The 13,377-nt window shown below is 37.7% G+C and overlaps 1 protein-coding gene and 1 pseudogene across 8 annotated transcripts in view; both read left to right on the plus strand.

The window, feature by feature from the left end:
* The window catches only part of SLC38A9 (solute carrier family 38 member 9), an 82,275-nt gene that overhangs the window by 18,384 nt on the left and 50,514 nt on the right, over positions 1-13,377 (plus strand). The window lies entirely within an intron of this gene.
* LOC309860897 (small nuclear ribonucleoprotein G pseudogene) lies at positions 3,761-4,127 on the plus strand (annotated as a pseudogene). The gene has a single exon. The product of its transcript is annotated as a small nuclear ribonucleoprotein G pseudogene (transcript).

The following is a 13,377-nucleotide window of genomic DNA, read 5'->3' on the forward strand; positions in this document are numbered from 1 at the left end:
ATACATGTCATAACCATTTGGATCTTTTGAGGAACTTCTGCAAAGCATATGTGTATACTTCTCTCTACACACCTCTTCTCCCTCTCAGTTTTTCACCTGCTTGGGGTGGAGTTAGGAATGTGCATGGAGGGACAGAAAGGTTTAGAAATCTCCTGTGTTGTATGTGATAGATTCCATTGGCAATCACTGGTCCAAGATATTGTCTTCCTGCTTTTCCCAGACTTTCTGGTAACCAAAGATATAGCTGGTATTCAGAATTGCTTCATACTGTGATGCTGCTATGGGATTATGCCCCTTGAGAGTTGAGCATTCCAGCCAGTCTAAAACCAGATTATGAAGTGGTTATTTTGTTTTTGAGCTCCCCTTTTTCAGTTTTCTTCTATCAACATTTCCTTTTTCATTTTTCCTAGGGTATAGGGCTTTCATGCTCCTTTTGTATCCTAGTGTTCCACCAGGGCAATAATTGACCCAGCAGTTTCCTCTTAGGCAGTGCTTGGTAAATCATACTTTTTGTCCCCCCTTTTTCACTAGTTCTTTTTTTTTTTTTTTCTCATCAACTGTTTTTGTTTTGTTTTGTTTTTTAATTTCTTTAAAGCGTAACATTGTTCATTGTTTTTGTACCACACCCAGTGCTCCATGTAATATGTGCCCTCCCCAATACCCACCACCTGGTTCCCCCAACCTCACACCCCCGCCCCTTCAAAACCCTCAGGTTGTTTTTCAGTGTCCATAGTCTCTCATGGTTCACCTCCCCTTCCAATTTCCCTCAACTCTTTTCTCCTCTCCATCTCCCCATGTTCTTCATGTTATTTGTTATGCTCCACAAATAAGTAAAACCTTATGATAATTGGCTCTCTCTGCTTGACTTATTTCACTCAACATAGTTCTTATCTGTCCTATTCTTGTGGGATCTGTTGTCTATTTGGTGTTTTGATGGAAAACAGTCTTATGTGTCAGAGACCTAGTCTATTACCTTTCCATAGCTATTTGCATTTTAATATGGAGAATCCTAGAAATGTAAAAGCCTGACCTAAAAGTTAGGGGTTTTTGTTTTGTTTTGGTAAGTGACAACATTGCAAGAACTCTGGTAAGTCAGTGGGACAGAGGTAGATATTGAAAATAAGCAGCATTCCTGGTACCTTCAAACACACTGTGTCATGGCCCCTCGTTTTTTTAGAATCTCTACTAGTCTGCACGTAATGTCAGATGGCCTCTTTCTGTTTCGTTTGGCAATAATACTACCCCTGAATAGCAGCCTGAATTGACTCTTTTGGATACTTGTGGTCCTGGGAGAGAGAAGGAATAACAAAGCAAAGTGAGGAGTTTATTAATTTGTAAGGGTAGATCTGGGCCCAATAGTAATAATTGGAAGCGGTTACTGAAGCTTGGTAGTTCCATAGTTAGGGATTATGGAGATGTATAACAAGAGATAGAAAAGTAGTTTTCCCAGGGATGCTGATTTACAGAGCTGCATAAATTATATTTTGAGAATGTGCCATCCATGTTAAGTAGATGGGACAAGGGTCTTGACAATATATCAGTGACAAGGATGGTCCACTTGCTGATGCAGCGCTACTTCTATACCCTCCATCTCTTCCTTATTTTTCTTCTATTCTCTTCCCTCTTCTGTCTACTTTTCTCATTCTTCTCCCCGTTTCCATCCCTATGTTACTTTTCCACAGTGGAACCCTAGATGCTTACATGCATATGTGTGCGTCTGTGTGCATTTGGTAATGCATCAAAATCTGAAATGATTCTTTTCTAATGGATTATTTTCATTTTCCTCTATAACTTACATATTATCTTCAGTATAGATGGTCTACTACTTCTATAATGAGAACCAAGTTATTCAGAAAATACAGCATTCAGGAACACCTGGGTGGTTTAGTCAGTTAAGCATCTACCTTCTGCTTAGGTCATGGTCCCAGGGTCCTGGGATTGAGCCCTACATTGGGCTTTCTACTTTGTGGGGACTCTGCTTCTCCCTCTGCCCCTCCCTTGCTTGTGTGCATTCGTTCTCTCTCTCTCAAATAAATAAAATCTTAAAAACAAAAAAGAAAATATAGTAGTCTTATAATTTAGGGTAAAAGTAGTATATGCAAAATAAAAACTCATTTTCTTAAAAGCATTATTTAAATCACCTGTGCTTCTGTGGAATGTTACAAATCATGTTTTTTTCTCTACTTGGTGGAGCTTTTTTAGTAGGTGGGTATAAGGAAGTTTCTGACAACAGAAGCAAAGGAAATAAATTCCATCACATAGAGGTAAACATTGTTGAAATATTTTGGTACATTTCATCTTGTCCCTCTTTTCTATGATTTTTTTTTGTGAGGTCACATAGTAGATACAATTTAAGGTACTGCTCATTCAGTGTAATTCTTTACTTCTCCCTGTTACTCCCTAGCTATCTCCCTGTCTGCCTCCTCTCTCTGCCTCTTTCACTCCCTCTCCACTTGCCGCCTCCTATCCTTTTTTCTTATATTTTTACTTTTGTCAGCAAACATTCACTAAGCATTTGTAGTGTGCAAGAAGTGCTCAAACACAGCCCTTACCTCCAGGGAAGGAGATAGACACACGCTGAGAAAAAGGGAGCACTATGATGAATAGTTATAAATATTTTGATTTTATTTTTTTTAACTCAGTACTCATTTTTCACTAGGAAAAATACTGATTTATCACATCCTGAGCTAGCATTACCAAGAATCCTGTGGAATTATCTTCCTGTGAGTAACTATGCTGTAGGGTCTGGCTGAGCCCAACCAGAAATACAATCTAGCCATTTGTAGTCCTGATGGCTAGGTGTTTTGGGGGCTTTCTGTGCAGGCACTGCTCTGAGTAAGGATATTTGTTGTGGTAGTTTTTTTGGACTGAAGTTGAAGTTCTTTCCTTTGAATTTTGTTTTATTTGTAATACATAGTCTTACAAATATGTGTAGATCTTCTAAAGGATTAAACTGGTTGAAGTTTACTAACACTTGGTTACAAGCATTTCTAAAGGAAAGACCTATTCAGATGCTCCCTGACATAGATGTGACAAAGGCATGAGGCTTCCTTCCTGCTTATCCCCTCTGCCCACCAGGAAGGGGAATAAAAGTCCCTATCTCCACTTCTGAGTCACTAAGGAGATTTTCAATGTCTGGCAGGAGTTAGCAAAGTTTTTTCTGTAAAGGGTCAGATAGTAAATATTTTAGGCTTTGTGGTCCTATGAATTAAACTTCACCATTTTGCGGTGAGAATAGCCATAGAATACAAAATTACATGGACTTGGCCATGATCCAATAAAACGTGCCATAGACTGGATTTGTCCTATCCTGACATAATCTAACATCCTTAATCTTTAAAAATGAGTTTTAGGGACTCAGATATATGGTTCCTACCACTGTGACTCTGTGACTCCTAGGGATACCTTTTGCCTTGTTTCTGGAAAAGCTAGAAAGTAAAGCCTACTCACCTTAATTTCACTCTACTCCCACAACTGCTTCTAATAAAACTGTTCTCATAATAATTGTTCCAATCAAAATGGTCCTTTGGACAATAAAACAGTCTCTAGGCTTCCCCTGAACTCAGGTCATGATCTCAGGATCGTGAGATCAAACCCTGCATCAGGCTCTGAGCTCAGCACAGAGTATGCCTATCCCTTTCCCTCCCCCTCTGTCCCTCCCCTCACTCTCTCCCTCTCTCTAAAAATGAATAAATAAAATCTTTTTAAAAAAGGAATTCTTGCCATTTGGAGGCATCTTTGAGCTCGCTGAGTAGACACCATGGGCAAAGCTCACCCACCCGAGTTGAAAAAATTTATGGACAAGAAATTATCATTGAAATTAAATGGTGGCAGACATATTCAAGGAATATTGCGGGGGTTCAATCCATTTATGAATCTTGTGATAGATGAATATGTGGAGATGGCAACTAGTGGGCAACAGAACAATATTGGAATGGTGGTAATACGAGGAAATAGTATCATCATGTTAGAAGCCTTAGAACGAGTATAAACAATGGATATGTTCATCAGAAGAATCAATTGCTTCCACATGTCCCCTCTCCATAGTACCTGTTTTACTACGATATAAAAATCAGATCGTGTGCATTTTCATATTGAGCTTTTTTTGTTAAATAAACTTTTATAATAGCCAAAAAAAATGAATTCTTAATATGAGAAAATGCTTACAATATATATTTGGGGGGCATTTCAGTGATTCTGAAGCACAATTTTTACTATAAAACTTTTTACTTCTCCTTGAAACCTGGTACTTTCCCCTTGTATATCATTCTGGCTTCAGTCTCTATCCCTAGAGTTTATAGCAGTTAAAATCCTTGGATGACCTTGCCAGAGGACTTTAGGCCTGCATCAGGGGCATGAAGTTAAAAGGAAAGGAAATTTTAGTTAAAATGCTGACCTGGCACTTTTCTTCTTCTTCTTCATTTTTTTTTTTAAAATGGAAAATATTTAGGGTTACAAAACGGGAAATTTTCTTTCTTTTCCAGAAATTCTTTTTTTTTTTTTTAAGATTTTTAATTTATTTGACAGAGAGAGAGACAGTGAGAGACGGAACACAAGCAGGGGGAGTGGGAGAGGGAGAAGCAGGCTCCCTGCTCAGCAAGGAGTCAGATGTGGGGCTCGATCCCAGGACCCTGCAATCAGGGCCTGAGCCGAGGGCAGACGCTTAACCATCTGAGCCACCCAGGCACCCCTCTTTTCCAGAAATTCTTTTGGTGGATTTGTGTAAGAAGGAGGGTAGTAATTGGCATGATATTTCAGGCTGAAGCCTACCCTTTATTTATAATTAAGACATACCCTTTATTTCAAAATATTGTTAATGATATTCTTAACTTATTGCACTTAAGTTTATTGGGACAAATTGTGATTTATTTTGACATTTTCATAGGGCGGTTAAAAGGAAGAGTTGCTGGAGAACTATACTATCTTAGAAATTTTTCCCACATTCCTAATCTTCCTTTTTTGAGGTCACTCATCATGTCCCGTTTGGATCTGCTTTTTCTAGGTGGAAGATAGGATGCACTGATGGTGGTGCTTTTATTTTATATCAACCTAGAGATAGTGAAAATACTGATTGATGTTTGTATTACATGGAATAAATACCAAGATACTAGTGCTGTCATTTGCCTCATTATTACAGTTGTTATTTTGACTATTTTTATGTTTAATAACAGATTCATTCAAAGGCCATTTACAACTTCGGAAGTTTTTACATGTTAGAAAGTTTCATCCATGTATGTAAAATTGCAGATAGAAGTTTTTATTGGTGACAAACATCATTTTCAGCAATAATATGTACAATGGAAACATTTCTCTCTTTTTTTAAAGATTTTATTTATTTGACAAAGAAAGACAGAGCGGGAGAGGGAACACATGCAGGCGGAGTGGGAGAGGGAGAAACAGGTTTCCCGCCAAGCAGAGAGCCTGATGCAGGGCTCTATTCTGTGTGGAGCTTAATGTGGGGCTCCATCCTAGGACTGTGGGATCATGACCTGAGCCAAAGGCAGACGCTTAACGATTGAGCCACCCAGGCACCCCAGTGGAAACATTTCTAAACATCCAATATCAGAATATTCTCTACTCAGTGTGAATTTTTAAAAAACAGCTACTTTCTTGGGGTACCTGGGTGACTCAGTCTTTCAGTGTCTGACTCTTGATTTCATCTTGAGTCTCAATCTCAGATAATGAGTTCAAGCCCCGCCCAGTGTGGAGCCTAGTTAAGTATGTGGAGGCTTTTAGGTTTTTAATGCATGCTGTGTACCTATATAGCATACTTTTGATAGCGGCTTGCCATTGCAGGAGGAGTTAACATATTTTAAACAGTTTTCTTTTCATAGAAAAGTAGGTAACTTGTGTTTGAGTTTGACACATCTTTATTAATAGTTTGCCAAAAGATAACCAGTAAACTTCTGTATGATACACAAGATTTTTTTGGTCCCTTTTCATCTCCTTACTAAATTTTGAAAGAATGGGTTAATTCAAGTTATATTTTTAAAGTCTTTTATCACGTGATGTATGTACAAAAGACTGTATAGCATGAATGTACATTTTTATTTTTTTTAAAGATTTTATTTATTTGAGAGAGACCACAAGCATGGGGTGGGGCAGAGATAGAGGAAGAAGTAGCCTTGCTGCTGAGCAAGGAGCAAGAACCAGGGCTCAGTCCCAGGACCCTGAGATCATAACCTGAGCTGACTGAGTAAGCCACCCAGGCACCCCATATGGACAATTTTTTTAAATAATTGTAAAACCAACACCTATGCAGCCAACACCAAGGTATAGAAAAAGCAGCACCCCAGAAGTTCCTCATATGTCCTTTACCAAACACATCCTCCTTCCTCCCTACAGGTTTACCACTCTCCAGATGTTTGTGTGACTGTTTCCCTACTTTAATTTATTTATTGTCTCTGTATCCCTAAAGACTGAATTCAGTTTTACCTTTTTGTGCGCTTCATGTAAATGAGATCATTCTATATATATTATTTTAGAATTTTTGTTCAGTAGTGTAATTTCCATCCAAGTTGTATATGACAGTATTTCTTTCCCATGCTTTCTGCTATTTTATTCTATGACTATCTGAAGTTTATGTATATTTACATTCTACTCTAGTTAGACATTTGGGTTGTCTCCAATGTGAAGATCTTACAATTAATGTTCTTATAAATATTGTATGTGTGTCTTAGCATACATGTGTAAGAACTTTTCTAGGATATATGTATGTGAATATTCAACTTAACTAGATAATGCAAAACTCTTTTCAATAAGAGTTAAACTAGTTTACATTCCCACTTTAGTGTGTAAGAGTTTCCATTACTCTACCTCCTCCTAGTGCTTGGTATTGTCAGATTTTAAAATCTTAGCAATTCTGGTGAACATACAATGGAATCTCATGTTTCCTGCCCAAAAGAATGAGGTTGGGAAAGTGTTATTAATGATTACTCATTGTGGGGTTATGGGTGATTTTTATATTTGTTATGCTTTTTTAATGCTTCCTGAAGTATTTATACTTAACTTGTTAGCTACCACTCCATTTCTTTGGCTCCTTTTTACAAAAAACTCTTTGCAAGGATTATTTATTCTCACCATATCCACTTTTTCTCTTGAACCCAATTCAGACAGGCCTTTGACGTTACTACTCCACTGAAAGCACTCACATCACAGTCACCAGTGGTCATTTCATGGATCAGTTCTCATGTCATTTGACTTAGCAGTAACACATCACACAGTTAATCATTCTATCCTCTTAAAAAATGGTTAATTGGTTTGAAGATAACACACTAAATTAACACAGTAAGTTGATTTTTGTACAAGTTGCTGCTTCTTTTGTACAGTACTTAACACTTTGATTACTCCCTCCATCATTTCTCCCCCACTTTATTTTATACATTTTTTTAAAGATTTTATTTATTTATTTGACAGAGAGAAATCACAAGTAGACTGAGAGGCAGGCAGAGAGAGAGAGAGGGAAGCAGACTCCCTGCTGAGCAGAGAGCCCGATGCGGGACTCGATCCCAGGACCCTGAGATCATGACCTGAGCCGAAGGCAGCGGCTTAACCCACTGAGCCACCCAGGCGCCCCTATTTTAAACATTTTAAACCTACAGAAAAGTTGAAAGAATTATCCCTATAACTTTTCATTAACATTTTTCCTGATTCTAAAGTAATACAGGCACCTGGGTGGCTTAGTTGGTTGAGTGACTGCCTTCAGCTCAGGTCATGATCTTGGATTCCCAGGATCTAGTCTTGCAGCTAGCTCCCTGCTCAGTGTGGGGGGTGGGGGAGTGGGTTCTGCTTCTCCCTCTGACCTTCCGCCTCTCATGCTTGCTCACTCTCTCAAAATAAATAAATAAAATCTTCTTCAAAATAAATAAATAAATAAATAGAAGTAATGCAAGTTTTGATGATTGTACTATGGTTATATAAGATATCAACATTGGGGAACCTGAGTGGAGTGTACTCCACTCTTTGTACTGTTTTTCTAACTTCTTTGTGACTGTAAATAATTTCAAAATATTGGGGCATCTGGCTGGCTCAGTTGGTAGGGCATGCAACTCTTGATCTTTGGACTGTGAGTTTGAGCCTCACGTTGGGCATGGAATTATTTTTTAAAAATTATTTCAAAGTGGACTTTTTCTTAAAGTGATATATGATATTTTATTCACCATATTCTAATGAGCTTTTATGATATGCCAAGTACTATCCTAGCCCCTGAGAATATAGGAGTGACCAAATTGACAAAAATCCTTGCTGTTACCGGAAGCAACCAATAATATATAAGTATATACTGTGTTAGATAGTATAAATGCTAAGGAGATATTATAAAGCAGAGAAAATATGTGAAATGACAAGTGTAGAGAAGATGGGTTGAAATTTTAGCTATGCTGTGAAGGATAGCTAAATACCTTATTCCTCAAGTGAGGAAAGAATTGAAAGAAGTAAAGAAGCAAGCCATGCAGATACTTAGTGGAAAGGCCTTCGGAGGCTTTGTGTTTTACCTGAAATTGGTAACAAAGGTCCTGGAGTATAGGTGCATGCTTGTAGTGTTTCAGGAATTGTGAGGAGGCTAGTGTGATGGTGGTAAGTAATGAAGTCCAAGAGATGGGGTTGGAGAGAGGGACAAGATCAGTCTGATATATATGAATCAGGCGTTCAGGCTAAAGATAATAGTTTGAGTGCCATCAGCATATACATGATATTTAAATTTACGTGACTAGGTAAGTCCGCCAAGAGATGGAGTCTAGAGAGAGAAGAAAAATGTCAGTGGATTAAACTCAGAATAACTGATTATTTGAGGGTTGAGATTGGAGAAGGAATCAGCTGGGTATTCTAACATAAAGGATCGTAGCTTTTGTTGGCTTGCGAAGTCCTCCATGTTCTTGCCCTGGTTTACCTTGTGTCTTACCCCTTTTCTTCCTGCTATTTAGAGTTTCCCAAAAATACATCATACTGTCCTGTTTTTTTCTACATGCTTGTATATATTTCTGACTAACTCTGTATCTTCCAGGATCCACCTCAGCTGTAACTTCCTCAGTGTTCTGCCAGACATGGTTTAGCTTCTTCTGCTTTTTGATTGCATAGTAAACTGCACCTATCTAGTAACACACAACTCTGTTCACTCTTTCTTGCTCCCACTGTTTCTTATAAGTAGTCACTCTCTTTCTGTATTTTCCCCTTTGGATTGGAATTGCTTACCTACCTCTCTTCTCCAGCAGATTATGAACCTTCAGGTTCTGTGTCTTATTCATTGTTAAATGTTTAGAACTATGCTTAATACTTGCTTGGCACTTAGATAATATTTAATAAATTTGAGAACCAGTACAAATTAATTAACCATCACAGAGAAAATTTGTGTGCTCAGCCTTTGATAATAGTGAGTGAAATTGGAGTATGGAACAGGATTTTTGTGAAAAATGATGTTGTATAAGCATCAGAGGAAGTGAGAAACATATTAGCAAGCTCCAGGTCACCATTATTTTTAATTGTAGCGGCAAGGAATTTCTAGGTGCAATGGCTTGATTAACTTCTTTTCTGTCTTTATTGAAATGCTTCTTGTCAGACATAGCGTTTTACCATGCAGGAAGAAACACATACAGTGGATTCATTATTTTGAATGTCTGTTTTGCTTGAGATTTTTGAATAGTTGATTCCCTTTTCATTTTTTAACAACCTACCCCAATCTGGCAGGTGTGGAGTGCTTCAGCTTTCATAGAGATGTGAATAAAGGAGCAGCTTTAAGTCATAGGTCTTCATATTGAGTATGAACCTAAAGAGTCATGGGGTTTGTTGTTAAACTCTAGAGAAACATAATTGGTCAGTAGAAGGGTGGAGACAAATTTAAAAGCCAAAAATTTTTAAGGAATTTAAGGAGTGGAACTAGAAAAGGTGTTAGGTAGAAATAACGTTTCTCTGTTTATAAGGGTATTAAATGAAAATATGGGATTTTGAGTCACATTTTAAATATCTTAAAATTTCTACTAAATGTTAAAAGCATTTTCTTCTGTAGCATGACCATACATATTTATAAGGTAAAACAAATAGAACTTCTACATGAAATATCATAATTTATTTTTACTTTGGCACATTTGAGCCACATTTCTTTTGGGAGGTAACCCTGATAGGGAGCAATCACATAAAACCATGTTCAAAAGAAAAAGCCCAAGTTTCAAAAGTATTTTACTCTTAATACTGTTTTCTGTATACTATTAATTTTAAAAGTATTTTCAGAGCCAACTGAAGTTCAGTTTAGAAATGTAGTTTATATTTTTCCTCTCAGATGAAGCCTTAAGCGTATGTTTCTAATAATTTAGTTAAAATATGCTGAGTTGGATATTTTTTAGGAGAATCTGTTTTGAAAACATTCCAAAATATTTGTTTGAAAAGGCACTCAGCATCGATGAAAATTGTTGGGAAAAAAAAAACTTTCAGAGTCATTCTGCTCTCAAGGTATCCAAGCCAACTAATCTGGTACAGTTAACTCTTCTGTTAGAGGCCAGGAGCCAAAAAAATGTAGCACTTCTTGGACTGCTTTTCTGCAAGCCTTCAAGCCAACTTAGTGGTTGATATTAATACATTTGGATTTTCAGAGTAAAAAGCTACAAGTAGAACATCTATACCTCTCTATTAATAACCTACTTGTTACTCTCTTTCATAATCTTTGACCAGTTGCAATGTCTTTTTTGTTGGCATTAAACCTGTAATTCTTTCTTGAATTTTGTGGGGTATTGTTCTTGCAAAAAAAGAAATGAATGCTGTGTAGATTGTGACCCCAGGTATGACTGAACTGTCTCCTAGATGTAAATATTTTTACACTGCTTTTTAGTACTGCTGTCACAGTAGATATACAAATTATACAGAATACTGTAATGCTTTGGAAGGGTTAGTAGTTATCTAAGGCTACCAAATTTATAAGTAGGGATAGTTTACCCAGCTTCCAGCCTTCATGTTTTCTTTATATCACATTCAGATTTATTGGCATCCCTTACTTCACTTAGTAATGATATATGCTTAGTAGAGATAGACTGTCATGTTGATCTATATCTCCACATATTTGCTCTAGTAAGTGCTTAACTTTAAGATTGAACTGGAGAGTACCCATCCTATTTAGGTGCTGTGATGGAGAATAAATAGAAAAAGAAAGATTCAGAGATTCTGTATACTAACTAGAGAGACAGGATTAAATTTAACATCTATACTATCATTTCTCTAATATCTAATATAGTTGGAAAAATAACAAACTAAAATTTTAGTCACTTGTTTTTCAAGTATTTCCACAAGATTAGATTAACTGTCTCCAGAAATGACTAACACATTTTTTAATTTAAATTCAGTTTACTTAATACATAGTATATTATTAGTTTCAGAGGTAGAATTTAGTGATTCCTCAGTTGTGGATAACACCCAGTGCTAATTCCATCAAGTGCCCTCCTTAATGCTCATCACCCATTTAGCCCATCTCCCTCTTCTCCTCCCGTCCAGTAGCCCTCAGTTTGTTTCCTGTGGTTAAGAGTCTCTATGCTTTGTCTCTGTCTCTGTTTTTGTCTTATTTTTCTTTCCCTTCCCTTCTGTTCATCTCTTCTGTTTCTTAAATTCAACATATAAGTAAAATCATATTTGTCTTTCTCTGACTGACTTATTTTGCTTAGTAATACCCTCTAGTTCCATCCACTTCCTTGCAAATGGCAAGGTTTCATTCTTTTGAATGAATATATATAAAATAAAATATTACTTAATCATCAAAAGAATGAAATCTTGCCATTTGCAAGGAAGTGGATGGAACTAGAGGATATATATATATATATATATATATATATATATGCGCGCACCACATCTTCTTTATTTTATTTTATTTTTTCATTTATTTATTTTCAGCATAACAGTGTCATTATTTTTTCACCACACCCAGTGCTCCATGCAATCCATGCCCTCTATAATACCCACCACCTGGTACCCCGACCTCCCACCCCCCCACCACTTCAAACCCCTCAGATTGTTTTTCAGAGTCCATAGTCTCTCATGATTCACCTCCCTTTCCAATTTCCCCCACCCCCTTCTCTCTAACTCCCCATGTCCTCCATGCTTTTGGTGAGCATAGCTGCCTTCCACATCTTCTTTATCTATTTATCTTTCTTTTTTTTTTTTTTTTTTTTTTTTAAAGATTTTATTTATTTATTTGACAGAGAGAGATCACAAGTAGGCAGAGAGGCAGGCAGAGAGAGAGAGGAGGAAGCAGGCTCCCCGCTGAGCAGAGAGCCCGATGCGGGACTCGATCCCAGGACCCTGAGATCACGACCTGAGCTGAAGGCAGCGGCTTAACCCACTGAGCCACCCAGGCGCCCTCTATTTATCTTTCAATGGACACCTGGGTTCTTTCCAGAGTTTGGCTCTTATGGACATTGCTACTTTAAACATTGGAGTGCATGTGCCCCTTCAAATCTCTATGTTTGTATCCTTTGGATAAGTACCTACTAGTGCAATTGCTGGGTCATAGTGTAGTTCTGTTTTTAATTTTTTGAGGAACCTCCATACTGTCTTCCAGAGTGGCTGCACCACTTTGCATTCCCATCAACAGTGTAAGAGGGCTCACTTTCTCCACATCCTCACCATCTGTTGTTTCTTCAGTTGTTAATTTTAACCGTTTTGACTGGTGTGAGGTATTATCTCATTATGATTTTGATTTGTATTTCCCTGAGGCCAAGGGATGTTGAGCATTTTTTTGTGTGTCTCTTGGCCATTTGTATGTCTTCTTTTGGAGAAATGTCTGTTGATGTCTTCTACCCATTTCTTGACTGAATTTTTGTTTTCTGGGTGTTAAGTTTAATAAGTTCTTTATAGATTTTGGACATTAGACCTTTATCTGGTAAGTCATTCTGTAGGTTGCCTTTTAGTTTGGTTGACTATTGCTTTGCTGTGCAAAAGCTTTTTATCTTGATGAGGTCCCAGTAGTTCACTTTTGCCTTTGTTTCCCTTGCCTTTGGAGACATGTCTAGCAAGAATTTGCCATGGCCAAGGTCAAAGAGGTTGCTGCCTATGTTCTCAAGGATTTTGATGGATTCCTGTCTCACATTTAGGTCTTCCATCCATTTTGAATGTTTTGGTGCGTGTATGGTATAAGAAAGTTGTCCAGTTTCGGGACACCTGGGTGGCTCAGTGGGTTAAGCCTCTGCTTTCCGCTCTGGTCATCATCTCAGGGTCCTGGGATTGAGCCCTGTGTCAGGCTCTCTGCTCAGCGGGAAGCCTGCTTCTCCCTCTCTCTCTCTGCTTCCCTCTCTACCTACTTGTGATCTCTCTCCCTGTCAAATGAATAAATAAAATCTTAAAAAAAAAGAAAGTTGTCCAGTTTCATTCTTCTACAGGTGACTGTCCAATTTTCCCCACACCATC

Source organism: Mustela nivalis (assembly GCF_964662115.1).
Source record: "Mustela nivalis genome assembly, chromosome: 3".
Lineage (NCBI taxonomy): Eukaryota > Metazoa > Chordata > Mammalia > Carnivora > Mustelidae > Mustela > Mustela nivalis.